Source organism: Patella vulgata, chromosome 9, assembly GCF_932274485.2.
Source record: "Patella vulgata chromosome 9, xgPatVulg1.2, whole genome shotgun sequence".
Classification (NCBI taxonomy): domain Eukaryota; kingdom Metazoa; phylum Mollusca; class Gastropoda; family Patellidae; genus Patella; species Patella vulgata.
Genome location: NC_065887.2, coordinates 6,456,235 through 6,471,397, shown reverse-complemented (window position 1 = coordinate 6,471,397; position 15,163 = coordinate 6,456,235). Strand labels below are relative to the sequence as shown.

Genomic DNA, 15,163 nt, shown 5'->3' with positions numbered 1-15,163 from the left:
ACCCGTTACTGACTTGGTTGTGATGCTGTGGTAACTTTGCTGTTTGACCCCGGGTATCATTTTACCCTTATAATGGTCAGTCTGTGCCTTACTTAGTCTAACGATCATTTGGAATAAATCGATGAATGTGAACTTCATTTCATTTTGTCATTTGTTTCTTCGTCAGTTTCATTAGGTGACTTTAATAACACTTAAAAATCAAATATCCCCTACTTTGTTTGAATAGTATATATATATATATCATCCTATTTCAGGTTTTTAGATTGATTACATTTAGCTAATCTAAGTATTTAAAACCCCACTTCGGGTAAGTTAGTTTAGAATGTAAATATAGAGTAGTTTAGTTAAAGTACCGGTACCATTTACTATTTGTTGCAAACAGTAATTTACTTTGTAGCACAGATTTATTTGTGTGCTGTAGTAATGGTGTTAGATAATGTGTTTATGATGTTTGTATTTTGATATTCTCTTTTGGAAAACTTATATTATATTGAATTGTATATTTGCAGGGTTTTTATTACTTGCCTGGTTTATACTATAATAAAGATTTGAACCCGTTCTGGATTGTTTGTTGCAACGACCCCCAGACCCCCTCTACAACACAATTGGTATTTTTCCTCGTGTTTTGCAGAATTCGACTCATCTGCATGGCTTTAATTTCTTGTTCTGTGAAGGATCGGGCTTCTAAATCTTCGCGATCATTGACATCTCTTGCAGAACTGATATTCTCGGTCTTAGAAATATATATCTGTGACATTATAAAGTAGGATTCTTCGACGAATTCCTGCATTCATTTCTGCCAGGATGTTGGCAAAACAACAAGAAATGGCTACATGTATTGTACAAAATGATTGGATGACGTTTGCTTTTCTCAACCAATCAATATCCCTGTTATGAACATTTTCCCTGACCTGATTTAAACTATGAAATGCACGTGCAGTGTACTGTCATCATTTACCTGAGTAGAAATAAGCGCTTGCGATGAGATAATTGGGGGGCTCTAAATGGGAAACTTTGATAAATTTGTGAAATGAAAAATGCTTTTGAAATTGGGAAAAATAGAAAAAATCTCTATTTCTCGAAAAAGTATTTAGTATAAGTCAGTTATATACCTTTTCTCGGTGTATGGGTTGATACACCGTCTCTTTTGTGAGTGGAGATCTCCTCCGCTTCAACTATTATATATATATATATATATATATATATATATCATAGTATAAAATATAAAAATAACACCGATTTGCTTCTACATGTTTCAATATATTTTCATCAGGAAGCCATTGATACTAATAACGTTGCAAGGTTGTATCAATGGCTTCCTGATGAAAATATATTGAAACATGTAGAAGCAAATCGGTGTTATTTTTATATTTTATACTATGATATATGATACTGTACATTAGAACAACAACTCACTACAGATATATATAATATATAAATTTTCTATTAATGTGTTTGTAATAAATCAGGGCCGATGGAAGCAAGCTCCTTGGAGTCTTGGTCGACAGAGGCGCTTTCTGAGCGATTTCCAGCGATACTGAACTGGACAAATATGCATAATAATATCAAGGCTGTGGACATAGATCTAGAGATCATAATTTTTATACGATTTTGATAAAATTATAATATAATTAGAACCGAAAGATTTCGGTTTCTTTTGATATTGGTGCAAATAGGACCGTCACTATCTCTACATATACATGTTTAGCTTGTTGACCCTTTTAAAAAACGTTCAAATATATCAACGTTACAACATACTTACGGTTGAGTGCAAATTTTCTGAAAATCGGACCGAAATTGCCCGACAAAATGGCATCTGCGCTTAAAAGCATGTAATACCCAGGTTATGGAACACCCAGAGGTTCGAATTTTTATCCAATTTGACCTACCCCAAAGGTCTGGGTTTTTAGCTTGTGGACCGACGCGCTAGAGGTTACTATATTTATCTTATAAATATCTGAAAATCCGACCGAAACTTTCAGTTAAATGGTCGCTCCCATTTACGCAAATAGTAAAAAAGCATGTAATAGAAAGGTTGTAGACCATCTAGAGGTCAAATTGTTTATCCGATTTAGATTTAGATGGAACTTAAAACTAGTATCACTAGCTCTTGAATGAGTTAAATTTTGGAGCACATTGGTCCCTTGCTTTTTTCGCAAAATGTAAAATGAGGCGACAGTTTTTGTCTAATTCATGAGATGAAACTTAAACTATGTGTTTTAACAGGATCAAAAAAGTCTTGGATGAGTTCGACTTTTGTACGCATCCGACCTTACATTCCAGAGCTATAGCCCCTGCTTTTTACGCAAAATGTGCAATATATATGTATTTTGTAGGCCCTCCAGTGGAATTACAATTGTCCCATTCTGAGGAAACTTAACAAATATGTTAAATATCAAAAGATCTTGATTGGGGGGATGAGCCCTATTGATTTTACCTCTTCCCCATCCATTTCTTGCAAAATGTGGGCGTATCTTGCATGGCAACGCTTTGTTTCAACTGGTCATAACTGATGCAGTGAATTATGTGATGGATAAGGGACACGAAGATAGAGTGTTTTTTTTTAAAATTACCTAATTAAATAAATAAAGATTGAAATAAATATTGACTGTTCAGTAACCTAATCGTGACCCTCGAAACCGTAGTATCTTCATAGGCGTAGGAGCTCAAAGTATTTCAGGGTGGCATATGAGAAAATTGCCCGAAATCAAGACGAGAAAAAAACTTTTCGGCAGGGTGGATCTCATAGAAATAAGTTAGTTATATTTTTTCTCTAAACGTTAATAGAAAAAAAGGTCAAATTTTTCATTGCCCGAAAATAACTTTTTTGTGCCCCCCCCCCCCTGCGCCCCCCCCCCCCCCCGGCTCCTACGCCTATGGGTATCTTAACCCATAGATCAGTATAGCGAATAGCAGGGTTTTCATCTTCTGAAAGTCGAGGGGTTTAATAGAATAGTTACTTGGGTGCTCTCACCCCCACTCCACCGGGTCTGATTAAAACATGGAAATACAAACATTTCATAACAGTTGTAAAATATGAAAGTAATCGATATAACATATAAATATATTTTATACATCATTTACACGTAATTCGCCGGAACCCTAGAAAAAGAATGTTAATTCTGTGTTTAGGTATTTAAACATACATTATGCAAGGGCTAAATCTGCCTATTGCAGGTCTGTCTTTAGATCTGAAATGTTATAATTTAAACTGGGAAAACTAGGCTAAGTCTCGATTATACCAGTGCCCTGGTTACCACAATCACACATCTTGTCAAAATTACAAACAGTGATAACGTGGCTCATAATGAAGTAATTTGAATGAAATTTTCAATATTTTCATTTTACATTATCTATTTTTGAAGTGCTATAACAAGAATGGTCAGCTCTTTATCTAAATCTTACATAATGTATCTTTAATAGAATACAAACAAAATTGTAAGCAATGACATTAAATGGGGTTTAACGTTCCATTGCTCTGTCCCGACTGGTGTAAGCCATACAGTGTGCACACTATGGTGGCTGTTTTGCCCAAACAATGGCGATTTGGCCAATAATGAAATGGGGTTTAACGTCCTACTTTTCCGTCTCGACTGGGCTAATAAACATGGGCGTTGGGCGTAAGCCATATAGTATGCACATTATGAGGGCCGTTTTTCCCGAACAATGGAGCTTTGATCTACTAATATTTAGAATTCCAACTGCCAAGGTTATTTTACATGCAAGCCACTGTGTACACGGGACCTCGGTTGTTCGTTCCACCCGAACTATAAACGCGCCATGCCCTGCGTCCTGCACCACTAACAAGGGTAAACCATATTGGTAAATCCCGTGTAATATTCTCGACCAACATCCTGAACAAACCCCAGAACTTCTGGTTAGTAAGGTAAGGAAGTTCATCTGGATTTTCCGACGTGGTTTCCCGTTGTCAGTGGTGCAGAACGGAGGGCCTGATAAGGACAGCTGTCTAGTCCTTCGGATGAGACGAAAAACTGAGGTCCCGGGTATACATTGGAATGCAGGTAAAAGATCCCTTGGCAGTTGTAATTCGATATAAGAGTAGGCGATAGTGCCGCTGCCCGGGCAATATTTCCCTCATAGCACACTGTATGGCGTATGCCCGTCTCCATTAGCCCAGTATAGGAGCAGAACAGTAGGACGTTAAACCCCATTTCATTTCATTTCATGGTGAAAAAAAATAACAGAAGGTAAATACTTCGGAATAGACTTAGAACAGAGGTGGGGCAGAGCGGTATTTTTATTATCTTCATATTGCAGCTTAATAAGGACGGCCAGCAACAATCTGAGTGCTTAATCCATTAACAGACCGTTCCGAAAGGAATTAACTTTCAGAGTACTTTTAAACCAGTGAGTACCACATAACAGATTTCAGAGTACTACGTAACACTTTTCGGGGTAGTAAATATATCAATTTAAACGAGTACGTCTACGTAACACTTTTCGGTGTAGTGAGTACTATATAACAGTTTTAGGAATGGTAAATATATCAATTTAAATGACGTTCGTGAAACCAGTTGGATTGAACGTCCTACTTGTCTTCTCCATCTGTGTTAATGAAGACGGGTATACGCCAAGCAGTATGCAATGAGGGTAATTTTGCCCTAGCAGCGGCCCTGCAGCCTACTCTTATTTCTAATTAAAACTGTCAATCGTTTGTTTATGTGCACGATAATGTGTACACGACGCCTCGATCGTCCCATCCGAACGACTAGACACTGTGCATGGCCAGTCGTCTATCTTTCCCCACTGACATGGGAAAGACCCCAAACTTTCTTCGGCCATCAGTGGGATCGAACCCGGGTCTGCCAGGCTAGCGAGCTCACGGAGCCACCACGGATACTTCTTTGAATGATCCTGCATTCATGGTATGCTTCGGAACAACGAAATGGGGTATTTTAATTTTAACTACAGTAGCTCCACAAGCAACTCCAGCAGTACACGCTAATGTAATAGAAGCTAGCAGGGATTGCCAGGCTAGCAATTCACGGAGCCACCGCGGCCCCTTCTTTGAATGGGTCCTGCATTCACGGTATCCATCGGAACAACAAAATGGGGCTATTTTTCTTTTCACTACTGTAGCTCCACAAGAACCTCCCTAGCATTCTCCATTCCCAGTTGGCAGGTGTGGGCAAGTGGTTTACCAGATGTGTCATTGAGACTAGTGACGGGGTTTTAAATCCTCGCTTGTACATGACAAAGAGTAGGATCGGCTAGCTAACCTCGTGAATTTTTTTCCGGTTCTCCGGTTTCCTCCCACTGCTAAAGACCTCTACGCGCAATTTTTCCGCCGTTTAATCGTACTCTACTGGACGTTTAAGTTTCACAGTGAGATCAATGAGGCATGAGATGAACACATACGATGTACTTCTTACGTCACTCGAAAACAGAGATTTACAGATAGGAATACAAATACATGTATATTTTTTTCATGAGGGAACCAAATGGGTGTTTTTCAGGGATTCCATTTTTTTTGCTTTTAGTGTCTCTACTTTCGATATATATACCAAATGTTTCGTACTGGTATTGTAAATAACTACAAATACTTTCGTGGGAATGTATCTTTAATTGAATAACCAACTGATAAAACATAATAAATATATATATATATATAAATTTTCTATTAATGTGTTTGTAATAAATCAGGTCCGGTGGAAGCAAGCTCCTTGTGGTCTTAATCGACAGAGGCGCTTTCTTAGCGATTTCCAGCTAACAAAATTACTACTCAGCAATGAAGTGAAACTTTATTGACTTTCTAAGTCCCTTACCATGCAAACACGGTCGATGGTGGTTTCCTGCGATACTGAACTGGACAAATATGCATAATGATATCAAGACTGTGGACATAGATCTAGAGATCATAATTTTTATACGATTTTGATAAAATTATGTTTAGAACCGAAAGATCTCGGTTTCTTTTGAAATTGGTGCAAATAGGACCGTCACTATCTTTACATATACATGTTTAGCTTGTTGACCCTTGTAAAAAACGTTCAAATATATCAACGTTACAACATAATTACGGTTAAGTGCAAATTTTGTGAAAATTGCCCGACAAAATGGCAGCTGTGCTTAAAAGCATGTAATACCCAGGTCGTGGAACACCCAGAGGTTCGAATTTTCATCCAATTTGACCTAGCCCAAAGGTCTGGGTTTTTAGCTTGTGGACCGACGCTCTAGACGTCACTATTTTTATCTTATTTTCAAAACCGTTCAAATATATCACCGTTACAGAACAATTATGGTTGAGTCCGAATTTTGTGAAAATCCGACCGAAACTTTCAGTCAAATGGTCGCTCCCATTTACGCAAGTAGTAAAAAAAAGCATGTAATACAAAGGTTGTAGACCATCTAGAGGTCAAAATTTTTATCCGATTTAGATGGAACTTAAAACTAGTATCACTAGCTCTTGAATGAGTTAAATTTTGGAGCACATTGGTCCCCTGCCTTTTTCGCAAAATGTAAAATATGAGGCGACAGTTTTTGTCTAATTCATGTTTTAACAGGATCAAAAATTCTTGGATGAGTTCGACTTTGGTACGCATAAGACCTTACATTCCAGATCTATAGCCCTTGCTTTTTACGCAAAATGTGCAATATATATGAATTGTGTAGGCCCTCCAGTGGAGCTACAATTGTCCCATTCTGAGGAAACTTAACAAATATGTTTAATATCAAAAGATCTTGATTGGGGGGATGAGCCCTATTGATTTTACCTCTCCCCCATCCATTTCTTGCAAAATGTGGGCGTATCTTGCATGGCAACGCTTTGTGTCAACTAGTCATAACTGATAGCAGTGAATTATGTGATGGATAAGGGACACAATGAAAGAGTGTGTTTTTTTTTAAATTACCTAATTACATAAAGATTGAAATAAATATCGACTGTTCAGTAACCTAATCGTGACCCTCGTCCCCGTGGGTATCTTAACCCATATATCAGTATAGCGAATAGCAGGGTTTTCTTTTTCTGAAAGTCTACGGGTTTAATAGAATAGTTACCTGGGTGCTCCCACCCCCACTCCACCAGGCCTGATAAAAAACATGTAAATACAAACATTTCATAACAGTTGTAAAATATATGAAAGTAATCGATATAACATATAAATATATTTTATACATCATTTACACGTAATTCATGCATTCGGCAAGCATTCATCAATCCAATCCAGACTGCAATATGATGGCGATTGATTTACGTAATAAGATGACCCAATCGAACGCAATATTAAATAAAAGTTCCATTTCACAAGGTTACACCAGCGCCGACGGTAAAAATATAAGGTGGAACACTGCTCTTCCATGTTATAGTAGAAGTCGTAATCACAATCGTATCTTGTAACGTTTCGTCCGGAACCCTAGAAAAAGAATGTTAATTCTGTGTTAGATATTTAAAGGGACAATACCACTCTTGCTGGCTTGACAGCTCCAGAAAATAAATAATATCCTAATTTAAGTACTAGATGGTTAAGTGTCCTACCTGTTGTGAAAATTATCCATTACACCCTTTTTTACTTGTCCAGAGGGTTCGAAAATATTTTTAAATCGAAGATACATTGGAAAAGGTTTACGTTAGACTAATCAAATCATTAAGTTGAATTTTTTCCATTTTCTTAAATAAGGTGTGTTAAGATGAAATTTGTATCATCTATTAATTGAAATATTGAAAAATAGTACAATTTGTTGACCAGAATAAAGATTGGGACATATTATTCAGTTACAACAAGAGTGGTATTGAGCCTTTAAACGGGCATTATTCAAGAGCTAAATCTGCCTATTATAGGTATTTCTTGTTATCTGAATTATTAATTAGACTTTTATTAACAAAACAAGACCATAATCAAATATCGGTGGCATCGGATACTCGAGATTTTGACTAGATTAGAACGGTTCGCCATTTAAAAATATAATTTAAACTGAAAAGTGAGGTTAAGTCTCGATTATACCAGTGCCCTGGTTACCACAATGCACACATCTTGTCAAAATTACAAACAGTGATAACGTGGCTCAGAATGAATGAAGTAATTTGAATGAAATTATCAATATATTCATTTTACATTATCTATTTTTGAGCTGTTATAACAAAAATGGTCTTTAATAGAATACAAACAAAATTGTAAGAAATGACATTAAATAAGATTTAACGTTCCATTTCTCTGTCCCGACTGATCTAACAAAGATGAGCGTAGGTCATATAGTGTGCACTCTATGAGGGTTGTTTTACCAGAACAATGGCGCTTTGGCCTACTTACATTTAGAATTCCAACTGTCAAGGTTGTTTTACGTGCAAGCCAATGTGTACACGGAACCTCGGATGTTCGTTCCATCCGAACTATAAACACGTGATACCCTGCGTGCTGCACCACTAACACGGTAAAACCATGTTGGAAAATGCCGTGTAATATTCTCGACTAACACCCTGACCAAACCCCAGAACTTCTGGTTACTAAGGTTAGGTTGTTGTCATGTATTTCCGTTTGGCAGGTTAAAGATGCATTATGTAAGAGCTAAATTTGCCAATTAATTGCGGGGGGATCACGTGGCTAAGTGGGAAGACGCTGGCTCGCTAGCATGGAGATGGGGTGTTCGATCCCTGCATTGGCCAAGAAAGTTCATCCAGATTTTCCGGTGTGGTTCCCCCTTGTCAGTGATGCAGGACGGAGGGCCTGACAAGGACGGCTGTATACAAGGGCCTGACAAGATCCCTTGGCAGTTGGAATTCGATGTAAGAGTAGGCGATCGTGCCGCTGCCCGGGCAAAGTTTCCTTCATAGCACACTGTATGGCGTATGCCCGTCTTCATTAGCCCAGCATAGGAGCAGAACAGTAGGACGTTAAAACCCCATTTCATTTCATTTCATTTCATGCCAATTGCAGATCGTTTGTTTGGTCTCAAATGTTATATTAAAAAAATGGGGCATTTGTCATTTATTCATATGCCAAGTCCATAATCAACTCTCTAGACAACCGAATTTATACACGATCGTAAGTTAATAATTGAATTTTAAAAATAGTTAATCGAGACTTATTTATGATCGTAACAATGGTAGCAATGACAATTGAGACTACACAATTGTTCAAACGACCGTAACTAATCTATATGACTGAAATTTTCAATATATTCTCTTTTCATTATCTATTATAGCAACAACTATGAGCGCTTTAACGAAATCTTATACAATGTAATAATATAAATTAAATTTGTTTAGCTACTGAACGAGACAATGCGGACTTATTGCGATCGTATATTTGTTAATGTTACGAGTTTCCGTCTTGAAAATGGCGCTCGATTCATAATACAGGTCATTTTTCTTCGGGTAAGCTCGGATATCATAATAAATGCTCGATTCAATGGGACTATCGCGTGTACTTTAGAACATAAGGACTGCCATTGAGTCAAACTGAGTGGTTTGGATTCACAGATTGTACGTGGGTTTCCGAAGTATCTTCCGGTTTACTCCTACAGGGAATCATTAAAAAGAATATTGTAACATGATGATGATAGTACCGAAATTATGTAGTTTGTGTCGAGTGGACGTTAAATCTCACCTCTCTCGTAAATGGTTATTGCTGAAAATACGTCATAACAACAAAATACGCAATTTTCATTACTAATACATGAATAGCAAACGTCATGATTACTTACACATGAATAGCAAACGTCATGTTTATCACACGCCGGTTTGAAAAGTAGTCTGTAAGTTTCGTAACCAAGGGCATTGCATCCATTAGAGAATCTAGCACATGATTTTCCATCTATCAATTCGATCAGTTGAACAGCCAACAGCACCAATAAACTCGTAACTAGTTTCATGTCTGAAAATATAAACGAAACACAAATCTCATTGAATTGATTAAACGCCTTTTGGTAATTGTTTAAAATATGAGACAAATAGATATTATTGATGAGCTTAAATTGAAAGCGGTTTGTTAAATTAAATCTATTCCGTTTGGGGCTACGAAGATGGGGATCAAATGCCGCTAAACACGTTAAATTCAATTTCTTCCGCTTACAGTCGGTGCTAATATGGAATTGTCTCCCTTGAATAGAAATCTACACGTCCAGGATCTTACAACCCGAGGGGAAAGTAATCTAGGACTAAAGCAATGGACTGTACAGCGCAGTGGGCACTTTCGGCTAGAGCCCCCGGATCCATTCCCTTAATCTCTGACATGTACGTTTGTTTGTGATTTCTGCGTATTGTGTCTAGTCCGTATAATTGTTTTCTGTAATTGTTTGTGGTGCAGTCCCCCTGCACTTACTATTAGTAGTACTGGATAAAAAAGAATCAAACTTTTTACTAAGGCCTATATGGCTACTATTTAAATAAAATAAATAAATAGCTGGGTTTTTTTTCCATAAGTATGTGTTATAGTTTATTGCTCTATCCAGTTACTAAATGCCTCGAAAAAATTACTATTTAATTGTCGGGCTTTGTCTACGATATCAAGGGGTGGGGGGGGGGGGCAATGGTTAGCACGTGCGCGCTGTATCATAACGCCTGTCATTGAGTCAACTGGCGTGAATTCGAATCCCCTAAAAAAAAAAAAAAAAAACACGCGCAAGCGAATTATTGAAATAAAATTGAACCGTTTTAGTCCTGAAATGACCTAGTTTGTGTCGAATGGACGTTAAACAGCATTTCTCTCTCTCTCAACGATATCACCCTAGGTGGCAATGGACGTAACAACTCGGGAACGAACGAACTATAGGGCAATCTGACTTTTCGGGCTGACAGGTAAAGTGAGAGAAAAATTAATACATCATTCGCAAAATAAAGTGCTCGAATTCGAATAAAATACTAATTTTAATTTTCTTTTAATTGATATTACGAATTGGTAATGAATTGGCTATGTTTTAAAACACGTTGTCAAGGGCCACTATGCTTTGTGGACATTTTTCGGGCATTGATTATTATTTTTGTGAATGCAGCTGCAACAGTCTGATTGGATTTTTGGAAATCAGGTCAGCATAGAGTGGGATTTTGGTTGTAAAACCATTGGTCAACTTTGTAGTTGCGTAACTCATTGGCTAGAATAGCAGAAAAACGCATTTGCGTTTCAAAATTGTCCAAAAAAAATCGGGAAGGGCGAGGCCCCCATACCTTGCGACGCACAATATACACAGATAAAGAGCTGACCGTTCTTTATATAATAGTTCAAAATTAGATGGATCCCCGGTGGCTCAGGGAGTAAGATGAATCAAGAATGGATAAATATAATTCCATTTATTCCCTTGACTTTTACACGTCAATCATTGATCACGTGGTTTGTTTGTTTACACCAAGTATCAGGTCATTATGACCCGGTCGCCATTCGCAACAGATGGTACCCATCCTCTCACGAAAGAAAGCGATCCCTTAGGGTCACGCGTGTGTCATCTTCATGCAGCAAGGAGCTTTGTAAACAAATCGTCAGAACACCTCCAGCCTCCTGGTTTTATTAAGGACCAAAGTTCAAAATGGCCGTTATAATGTTCGGGTCTATTGTTAGTATGTCCGTTGTTTGTCTAGATTTTACGTCCCATCCATTCGACTAGTAGGACTAGTAGGTCCGCTGACCATGGCAGCGTCTAGTCTTTCGGAGGCAAACTAACAACTATATGGCCCATATATTATGGAAGTGGGAGTGAGAGAGAGAGAGAGAGAGGGGGGGGGGGAGAGGGAGATGAATGGGGTTTAACGTCCACTCGACACAAACTAGGTCATTTGGGGAATAACGCATTGGTCAATTTTATGTCAATAGTTCGCTTGTGCGTAGGGTTCTTTAGCAGTGGGAGGAAACCGGAGGACCAGGAGAAAACCCACGAGGTTGGACAGGCAACCCTACTGCTTGTCACGTACAACCTGGGATTCGAAAACACGCCAGTTGACTCAATGGCAGACCTTATGATACAGCGCGCACGTGCTAACCATTCACCCACCCACCCCATATATAATGGACACAAATATGCGTCTGACTGATCTAAGAAGACAAATCTATTTTAAAAGGTCATGAACTAATCACGAGCACTAAATAAAGTGATTAAATACGTAATCATATATAATACTAATTACCCACCACCCCTCAAACCTTTGTTAGAATCTCCTTGCCGTTCAATAGACGGTTAATCTCAGAGGTCATTGACCAATAGACCAATATAGAACACTGACGTATTACGTCATGATTGCGTCATTGGGTATTAAACGGTAAGTTGGAGCGAGAAATAATGTCTACATAACAAATTTGTTAAATTGTAAATGCAACGTGTGTGTGTGTGTGTGTGTGTGTGAAGTAGTTCTAATCCCCCGAACTCAAATTGTCAACGTATCACCCACATGACAGACCTATACCCAAACACACAGAGAGAGAGAAAGAGAGAGAGGGGGAGGAGGGGGGGGTTGACGTACACTCGACACAAACTAGGTCATTTCGGGACTAACACATGGTTCAATTTTGTTTCCATAATTCGCTTGCGCGTAGGGGTCTTTAACAGTAGGAGGAAACCGGAGAAAACCCACGATGTTGGACAGGCGACCCTACTCCTTGCCACGTACAGACTTTATGATACAGCGCGCTCGAACTAACCATTCGGCCATCCAACCCCCTATACCCAAACAGATCCGGGGCCACATTGACAGTTCTAATTAGTAGAACTCAATTAGGTCATTTCTGGACTAGCATATAGTATAATGTATTATCACGTACAAGCTCTGGGTTCGAAACCTCGTGACTTGACTCAATGAGGGACCGTATGACCTAAAGCGCACGCGTTAGACCACTCGACCACCTAATTGCCTTGACCCCCACCCTCACAATAATTCAATATTACCTTCCAAGTCTAGACTCCAAGTCATTATTTGTTAAAAACGGATATACCGCAACCATATACCGCGATGAGAGGATGTGGGGTGGGTGTGGGGTGTGTTTTGGTGGGTTTGTGTGTGCGTCCGTTCAGAACAAACTAGGTGATTTCGGGACTAACATGGTTCAATTTTATTTCAATAATTGGCTTGTGCGTATGGGGGTATTTAGTGGGCGGGGGAAATCGGGGGTCCCGGCGAAAACCCATGAAGTTGGACAGGCGATCCTACTCCTTGTCACGTACACGCGGGGAGTCGAAACCACGCCAGCTGACTCAATGACAGATCTAACGATCTAACCATTCGGGGGGTCACGTTGGCTAAGTGGGTAAGACGCTGACTCGCTAGCCTGGAGGTCGGGTGTTCGATCCATGCATTGGCCGAGAAAGTTCATCCAGATTTTCCAGCGTGGTTCCCCCTTGTCAGTGATGCAGGACGGAGGGCCTGACAAGGACAGGTGTCTAGTCGTTCGGATGGGACGAAAAACCTAGGTCCCGTGTATACATTGAAATGCACGTAAAAGATCCATTGGCAGTTGGAATTCGATATAAGAGTAGGCCATCGTGCCGCTGCCCGGGCAAAATTTCCCTCATAGCACACTGTATGGCGTACGCCTGTCTTCATTAGCCCAGTCGGAGCAGAACAGTAGGACGTTAAACCCCATTTCATTTCGTTTTCGTCCCATACAAACGACTAGACACTGTCCTTGTTAGTCAATGGATAACTGCACAAACATTTCACAAACGTTACTCAACCTAACTGTAAACATAAGAGACACTTGCATCGTGTACACCACAAATCACAGGCAATAAAATAAAATCAATTAGTTATTACCTTGACTTAGTCAATAAAATTAAAATATTACCGTGACTCAGTAATAAAAAAATAAAGTACCACCGTGACTCAGTGAATAAAATAATATAAAATGGGTACTACCATGACTCAGTGAATAAAATAATATAAAATGGGTACTACCTTGACTCAGTGAATAAAATAAAATAAATCAAATACATTAAGTATTACCTTGACTCAGTAATAAAAAAAAATGAAGTACCACCTTGACTCAGTCAATAAAATAAAATACATTAAGTACAACCTTGAGTTCTGTATAGAATCCCAGTCATTCATCAGATATTTGATATATAATCAGCTTTACCACAAGTGATGCAACATTCTAGTTCCAGGTCAATTTTATACGTTCTCCAACTTGATCACGTGTTAATGAAAATAATACATTTTATCTTCCGTTTCTGGAATCTAAAATAAGGAGCCAATCAGCTGCCCCCTTCTAAAATAACGTGCCAAACAACTGCTTCCTTCTAGAAATTCGAATATCTAACAGTTCCTGGTTACTGTGTTAACATTTCCTTGTATCAGCTAATGAATTTTGTATCATTAATCAATTTTGAATACTACTAATTTTCAAGTATGCTTATTCATTAATAAATTCTGATAGTTTAAAGGAGCTAAATCGTTAATATTTGGGACCTACAAATTGACACAAATGGGTCGCAACGTATATAATAATGTAATATGAATGTAAAAAAAACTGATTTACATTCAATCGTTTCCGTTTTTACTCTAATTTTAAAACAGTTATGTTCGGCGGAATACGCCAGAAGTCTCAATCGAATGGCAATCTCTAGCGTCTGGTTATTCCAGTCTACATCGATAGTATTTATTGAGCATGCTCTCCAGAGAAGAATATGGGGTCACCGTTTGACATGACTTGTGGAATATGTCTAACCTCATTCTTCCGAGTCGCTTGTTACAAATTGCGCTGAAACGCATTATGGTACACGATTCGTGTACCAATCGTAAAATGTTTATTTTGTCTTAAATATTGGATATCAGAAGCCCATCTTTTTCCGGTATGATCACAACACCAATGTTGATTAAAATTGACAAATAATTCGTGTTTTCATTGTCGAAGGTTTTGGATGATATTGAGTTAGAGACTTAGCTACTTTAAGGCCCCATTTATCGTCTTGTGTGGATAATACAAGTAGAACTATAGACACGGATCTTAGAGATATTTCTTGGAAATGAACTGTTTCCTTATTAGGTCAATTTTAGGCGAAAGACGGATGGAGTTAATGTTTAAAACTGCTGAATGGGTAATAATTTTGGGTCACGAGATATATGATTATAAGATATTTCCTAGAAAGAACTGTTAGGCCAATGTTAGGCGAAAGACCGATGGAGTCAGTGTGCAAAACTGCTGAATAGGTAATAATTTTGGGTCGCGTCACGAAATGTTATAAGAAATTCCTTGGAAATGAACAGTTTCCTTATTAGGCCAAT

General features: G+C 38.4%; 1 long non-coding RNA gene across 1 annotated transcript; it reads right to left on the bottom strand.

Moving 5' to 3' along the window:
• Window positions 1-5,564: 5,564 nt before the first annotated feature.
• On the bottom strand, window positions 5,565-14,066 carry LOC126832063 (uncharacterized). The gene is made up of 3 exons (XR_007684534.2): window positions 13,956-14,066; window positions 9,664-9,833; window positions 5,565-7,376 (listed from the first exon to the last, which is right to left on the bottom strand). It is a non-coding gene; the product is annotated as an uncharacterized LOC126832063 (long non-coding RNA).
• Window positions 14,067-15,163: the final 1,097 nt, after the last annotated feature.